Source organism: Spermophilus citellus, assembly GCF_964194105.1.
Source record: "Spermophilus citellus genome assembly, chromosome: 7".
NCBI lineage: Eukaryota > Metazoa > Chordata > Mammalia > Rodentia > Sciuridae > Spermophilus > Spermophilus citellus.
In genome coordinates this window covers 121,805,495-121,813,674 of record NC_138188.1, presented here as the reverse complement: position 1 = coordinate 121,813,674, position 8,180 = coordinate 121,805,495, and positions in this window count along the sequence as shown.

The window sequence follows — 8,180 nt, the reverse complement described above, 5'->3', positions numbered from 1 at the left end:
TATATATGAAATTAGTATCCATTCACTGTTTTTTCCTAAATCGGAGGCAGTAGGGAAGAAACCATTCTCAGCTTGGGCAAGGAAGGACAATGACCAGGCCTTTAATTTAGTTCTGTAATTACTGTGATGTCATGCTTGTCAAAGAAGAAAATTACAACAATTTAAAGATCTTAATTGGCTTTATTTTCTATTCTAGAATTTGGTGACACTTCATCCTATAAAATAGAATAGATGTTCTGATGAGCTGAGCAGAAGAGGTTAGTTTTATAGAAAGGCTTGAAGAAAGCAAAACTAAGAAACAAAAGTAAAATAATCATTTCAAAGTTACTTTCTTCGTAGGGTGGAGCAGAGCAAAAGAAAAATAAATGATTGATTAACATCAGGTTACTTCAGGTTACTTTCTTTTCTTTTTCTTTTTTTTTTTTTTTTTGGTAAGGATTATTGTGGAGGAAACTTCATTATCCTGCCAATTGAAACTGGTCTGTTAGGGAAGATTTGGCTGTTATCTTTCTAATCCTGATTTCGCAGAAACTCAGAGGAACATTTTAGTGGAACTATAGTCTAGGTGACTCTATTCTGATTTTTAGCCTGATCTGTTAGGGCCTCATACAAGAATTTAACCCACAATAGGGGCCTTGTGTAATTTTTATTTATCATGCTAAGAGTTTAATTTTTTTCCTCCAAAACCCTGTATTCTTAAGAAGATTCCAGCCACTGTTACAAAATAGACATTGAGATATTCTAGGAAAAAATATTTTTAAAACAGCATTTTCTGATACAAACTTTCTCTGATACTCTACTCCTTTCTCTACTCAGTGTACTCTCCACCTCAACTTATCAAACACCAAAATAGTCTGTAGAAACTCCAGTTGTGAAATGTTACATTCTTTTTCTGTTCTGAAAGCATCTTTTGAGGGTAGGATAGACAGGGCTACAATTCCTGGGCAACACTTGCTTTGCTTTCACCTGAAAATGAGGGAGAAAAGTGTCCCATGAAACCAGAGTTGTGGATAAATGGGATATATGTTCTGTTTCTACTCTAAATTTTCCACACTGTTACTTATGGCTTCTTTATTGATTTTCAGTGGTACAGGGTTGGCTTCATAAACTAGCTTATACTGGAAAGGACAGGTTTCTCATGAGCCCTTTCACCGTCAATCTGAAATAATATCTCTCTGTGAAAATAGATATTTTTAGAAATTCTGAAATAAAGCAAAAACAATAAAGGCTTTCTAATAATTTAGATTTTGGGCAGTTACATTAAGTTAACAGGAATCAAATATCAATTTAGATTCTCACCTGAGCATGCTATATTCGTTGTTTGAAAGAATTGAAAATGAGCCTGCCTTTGATGGCTTGAAGCTCTATGAAGGGTGAATTTCTTGAATGTGGTAAATATATAAAGTCTTTCTGTGTACAGTTAACCCTATAAATATATAATGTCACATTTATTTTAAATCATCTTAAATGTCCCAGGAGTTGAAATATAAAGCCTTTCATTTTGTGTAAAGTTTATTGATTCACCTGCCATCTAATATCCAAGTTCCAAGGTGCAAGAGACAGATACCACTTGGCATGCCATTCTCATGTATCATGTGAAAGTAGTTTCTATTTGAAAGTTCCAAATAGATACTCCAGAGCTGACAGGGGAATTCCAGCAAGGTCATTCAACCATTAAAACTTTAAAGGAAAAAAAAAAACCACACACACACACAAAGGGAAAAAATTGCCTTCGTGTAAACATTAACCCATCTGTTTTTAAGTAACTCTTAATTTTGTTTTAATACTAAAGGAAAAGCTCACACTGGATTTATTTTATATTTCAAATAAAAATAATAATAACTAACTCTGGAGTCTGAAGCAGGAGGATTGTGAGTTCAAAGCCAGCCTTAGAGATGGCGAGGCACTAAGTAACTCAGTGAGGCCCTCTTTCTAAATAAAATACAAAATAGGGCTGAAGATGTGGCTCAGTGGTTGAGTGCCCTGAGTTCAATTCCTGTTACCACCCCCCACCCCCCGGCAAAACAGTAATATATTTAATTAATTTGGAAATTTATACCTTTGTGGTTTATTGTATCTTTTTTGGATTGGCAAAATATCCAGTGCTTAGAAAAATGGCTTCCTCATGGGAAGATTAGATGAACTCTAGATAGGGCAAAGGGGAGTGAGGGGAAGTGAGGAGGCAAAGGGTATAAAAAGATGGTGGAATGAGATGGACATCATTACCCTACGTACATGTATGAAGACACAAATTGTGTGGAATATACTTTGTATACAACCAGAGATATGAAAAAATATGCTCTGTATGTGTAATATAAATTTAATACATTCTGCTGTCATATATAACAAATTAGAATAAAAAAAGAAAAATGGTTTCCTACTGTCTACCCTATAAAAATACAGGACAGAGTACAGGCAGGAATTCTCAAAACGTTTTCAGTGTTTTCCTTGGTAGATATATACCCAGTTCTTGCTCTTGAAGCTTTATAAACCTCTCCTTAAATGACATTAACAAACAGATAGACATTTGACTAAGGAAACATTGTTGAATATACATGATGAATTAAAGTATTGTCATTCTGTCAATGTCTTTTGTGTGGTCTAAATACACAATGAAATGTTAACTGTTTAGAAAAATAGCAAGAACAGTTACTCTATTGCTAGGCTGGCAATTTATTCAGTCCTGAATATTTAAATCCATATTTCATTTAATGTTAAAATTTATGCATATGGTGCCTCATAAAATGACAGAATATTGGATTTACTTTTAAGTATAGTTATTTTGGGAGCTTTCATATTGTTGGAAATGTATAAGAATCTGCAAGGACTTTGTGAAAGATTCTGGATAATGTGTTTTTGTTTTGTTTGGTGTCTCTTGTATTGCAGAGACCTTGTTCTGCCTTAGAGATGGTAGATTCATTCACTATCTACCTTTAGACAAATTAAAGCTGTTTAAAAAGATGTTTAATAGGGAATGGAAGTATAGCTCAGTGCTAGTGATCCCCAGCACCCCCCCCCACACACACACCATGATATTTATTGAAATATTTATGAAATAGCTACATAAACAACATATGTATACCTACAGCCCAATTTAAGAAAGCAATATAACTGTTCCTGCTAATATCTCCTATGTACTCCTCTCTGGTCTCCTGCAGAGGTAACCAAAGTTCTTGCAATAATAATTAGTAATTTTTTTCTTAGTAGTTTATCACATATGTGTTTATCCCTGACCTATGTATTACTTAGTTTTTATGTGTTTGGGGACTTTATAAAATGAAATAATATTTTGTCTTTTTTTTAATTGCTCAACATTTTAGCCTTAGATTTATCCATGTCAATGTATTTAACTACTGCTTGTTAGTTTTCACTGCTTTGTAGTATTGCATTGTAGGAGCATTCCAGAATTTTTTAGCAGATGAATTGACTGACGGACTTTCGGGATGTTCCTGGTTTTATTTATTACAAATGTTGCTCCTATATACACATGTATTTTTGTATATGTGTTTGCCATACATATGCGAGGACTTATCTATCAATGTTTCTTAATGTTTTCCATATCATAATACACATAGAAAATGATAGATAATATTTATACAACACACTGGATTAAAGAAAGAAGCTGTGTAACTGACATGGGAGCTTTTGCGTGACTGGAGGGCTGAGTTCCATATCTGGGCTTGTTCATTACATACTAGTAATGAATACATACGCAGCATACTGGATGGGAAGCTTTGCTAGAATGTATGCCTGGAAGTTGAATTGTTGGTTGTTGGTACATGTTTCCTTTACCCTTCTAGGTAACACAAATTATATAGTGATATTAGTTATTCTGTTTAACTGACAATCTAGATTGCTTTTATCAATGCATATTCTCTGAATTTTTATTTAAAATAAGAGAATCATTGAAAATTTTACCAATCTCAGGAGTATGAATGTCAAGTTGGAAAAGAAAATTATTTATTATTCCCTGGGATATCAGTTCAGACTTGCTTTCTCCAAACATGATAACGTCAGAATTTCTCACATATGTGACAGCAGTAGGCAGCAGGAGATGTCAAGAAGTGACAACATGTCCCCATAGTAATTAATTGTGAAAGCCACAGACTGGGCTAAATGAATTACTTATGAGAGCTGCAATTCAGGCTTCCAGGTTTGGTATTGCATTAGCTTTTTGTTTCTTAGCGTCAAGAGGTAATTTCACGTAATACATAGAAGATGGAGTAATGAAAGCTATTTGCTATGTAAGTAACTTTTAGTTTAGAAATCCAAACATTTAGAAAAGAAGCTAATTTATTTTGATCCTTCTTAAAATTGTTTTTCTTTTTCTTTTTTTTTGTATTTGATCATATTTTTCTGTGTTCTATATCCTTTTTGATTTTTTTTAATTATTTTATTGTTGGTTGTTCAAAACATTACATAGTTCTTAATGTACCATATTTCACAGATTGATTCAAGTGGGTTATGAACTCCCATTTTTACCCCGTATACAGATTGCTGTGTCACATCAGTTACATTTCCATTGATTTACAAATTGCCTTTCTAGTGACTGATGTATTCTGCTGTCTATCCCATTCTCCACTGTCCCCCCTCCCCTCCCCTCCCCTCTCCTCCCCTTCTCTCTCTCCATCCCCTCTACTATAAATCGTTTCTTCCACTTATATAATTTTTCTCCTACTCCTCCTTTCCTCTTATATGTAATTGTGTATAACCCTGAGGCTCACCTTCCAATTCCATGCAATTTCCCTTAACTCTCACTTTCCCTCTCGCCTATCATCCCTGTTTAATGTTAATCTTCTTCTCCAGCTCTTCGTCTCTACCCTGTCCTTGGTTACTCTCCTTATATCAAAGAAGACATTTGACATTTGTTTTTTAAGGATTGGCTAGCTACACTTAGCATAATCTGCTCTAATGCCATCCATTTCCCTCCAAATTCTATGATTTTGTCATTTCTTATTGCAGAGTAATACTCCATTGTGTATAAATGCCACATTTTTTTAATCCATTCATCTATTGAAGGGCTTCTAGGTTGGTTCCACAATCTTGCTATCGTGAATTGTGCTGCTATGAACATCGATATAGCAGTGTCCCTGTAGCATGCTCTTGTTAGGTCTTTAGGGAATAGACCGAGAAGGGGAATAGCTGGGTCAAATGGTGGTTCCATTCCCAGCTTTCCAAGAAATCTCCATACTGCTTTCCAAATTGGCTGCACCATTTTGCAGTCCCACCAACAATGAACAAGTGTACCCATTTCCCCGCATCCTCACCAGCACTTGTTGTTGTTGGACTTCTTAATGGCTGCCAATCTTACTGGAGTGAGATGGTATCTTAGGGTGGTTTTGATTTGCATTTCTCTGACTGCTAGCGATGTTGAGCATTTTTTCATGTACTTGTTGATTGATTGTATGTCCTCCTCTGAGAAGTGTCTGTTCAGGTCCTTGGCCCATTTGTTGATTGGGTTATTTGTTATCTTATTATCTAATTTTCTTTTAAAGAGTAAATGTTTCTAATTATCAGAATTATATTAAGGTAATGAATAACTATATTGATTTCTCTATTCAGATAACATCAAATTAAGCAATTAATTTTAGGAAAAAAACCCCACTAACCTGGCATCATTTTTTTTCATGAAATTTTCAATGCACTTTTATATATTACTTCTACTGTTACTGATTTAATGGATTTCTTACAGAAAAGATTTAAAAGTAATCATTACTTGCTTGAGAGACTGTTTAAAATGAGATAGAAAATATCAGAGCAAATTTTTCAAGCTCATTCTTAGCCTGATTTATGAAAATCTAATGCCAAAGTATTTTAATTTACTTGGCAGAAAATTATAGATGAAAACTACATTTCCATTTTACTGGCATACTATGCACTATACATAAGTCATGTTTTCACATTTTTAATATAAATTAGAACTTGAAACATAGTCACTACTTTATTTTATTGATACCTATAGTATGTGACAGTATATGTATATGCATATGTATTTGTATATATACATGTGCACACAGATATGTACATATCATAGTACATATTTACATTGGTTGAGACTCAGTATAAATTTATCATTATCATATAGTATCGATTAAGCCTCTTGATATAGTCAACACTGACATTCCTCTAAATGTATTACTAAGCTTTAGCTGTAGGCATACAGGATAAATGGTTATATTAGTTGGGCTCATTAACAAATAGTGGACTTTTCTTCATTTTTCTCCTTTGAGTGTGAAATATTTATTGTAATTTTCATTGTGAGGCCACAATTCACAAAGTTATTTTTTTAAACTACAGATATCCTGAGTTTTAGTAACAAACACACATTTCAACATAACTGGTCATTATATGAGTGCTTCTCAAGATTGTATTCAGGTACCTCCTTATAAAGTGGAAAGTGAATTTGTAGCCCTAGAAATAGAAAAGTGACATCATATAAAGACATTCTATACTTGAATCTTGGGATCTGTCTTTAAAGCTCATGTGAATTCTGTATCTTTCTCTGTTTCACTGTATTTTCTTCCCAAATAAAGCTGATACTACATAAAGATCTAACTGTTGCTTCAGCTGTTTGAGAAGCATGATTGTAAATGGAATCCCAAAAACCTTTAACTCAGAAGTACTATCTTGTGTGAAAATTTTGACTTATGTTATCCAATTCTATTTAGTCTTTTTTTAAAATTTTGATGGCTGCAGTAGCTTTATTTTATTCATTTATTTTATGTGGTGCTGAGGTTTGAACCCAGGGCCTCACACGTGCTAGGCAAGCACTGTACCACTGAGTCACAATCCTAGCCCCTCCATTTAGTCTTTACTGGAAAAGAAAGAGGACTCTCAAGTGATGTTCTTTGCCATATTTTTTATTCCTTTTTATACCTATACTATAATTTATCAGTTTCTTCTTGATTGATATCTTTTCCTTTGGCAACAATGTGGCAGTGAATATCCATGTGTATATGTATACATTTTATATGTGCAAATATGTTTTTAGTTATTGCTGCATGAAAAAGCATATATATTAATAATTTGCCCATTTACTCTTGAAGGTTTATCAATTTATCCTCTATTATTTCCTCATAATCTCACCAACATTATGTTTTATGAAACTTTGAACTTTGCCAATTTAATGTTAAAATATAGGTTTAATGATGTCACTCTACTTTTAATTTCCATTTCTCCCATACTGAGTAATATGGAGTATATTTATATGTTTAGGCAACATTCAGATTTCTTCTGTCACCTATAGATGATTGAACCAAGATTTGCAGTCAGGAAACTTGTATGTGTTGGATCCCAACACAGGAAAGAAAAAAAAGGAGGAATGAGTCAGGTACCTACCTGACTTGATATAGATCATGTAACAAAGACCCAAGAGTCTCTAAGTTAAGAGTATAATACATTAAGGCCGGCATGGTGGTACATGCTAAAATCCCAGTTACTGAGAAGGCTGAGGCAGGAGGATCACAAATTCAAGTCCAGCCTTGGCACTTTAGCAAGACCTTGTGTCTCAAAATAAAAATTAAAAAGGGGTGGGGGTGGCTGGGGATGTGGCTCAAGCGGTAGCGCGCTCGCCTAGCATGCGTGCGACCCGGGTTCGATCCTCAGCACCACATACCAACAAAGATGTTGTGTCCGCCGAGAACTAAAAAATAAATATTAAAAATTCTCTCTCTCTCTCACTCTCTCTCTCTCTCTCTCTCTCTCTCTCCCCTCTCTCACTCTCTCTTTAAAAAAAAAAGGGGGTGGGGGTGGAGCTCAGTGGTAGGGCACCCCGGATTCAAACCCCAGTACAGCAAACAAAATAAAACAAAAAGTATAATGCATTAAAAATCTAAAACAATAAACTTACAGCATCCAGATTAAGGAACTTGAGAGTTCACAGTTTTTTCTTCATCATAATTTATTTGGAGTATTATATTCAGTATTATATTTTAAAATTGCATTTTAAATAATGTGGTTATTTTTCTATTGCTGCCATAGTATTATTATAGACCTTGTGTCTTAAAAGTATACAAATTTATTATCTTTCAGTTCTGTAGGACAGAAATCCAACATGGGTCTCACTGGGTTGAAATCAAAGTCTTATCAGGCTGTGTTCCTTTCTGGAGGTTCTAGAGGAAAACCTGTTTCCTTTTTAGCTTTCAGAAGTCACCTGTATTCCTCAGATTGTGGTTCTCCTC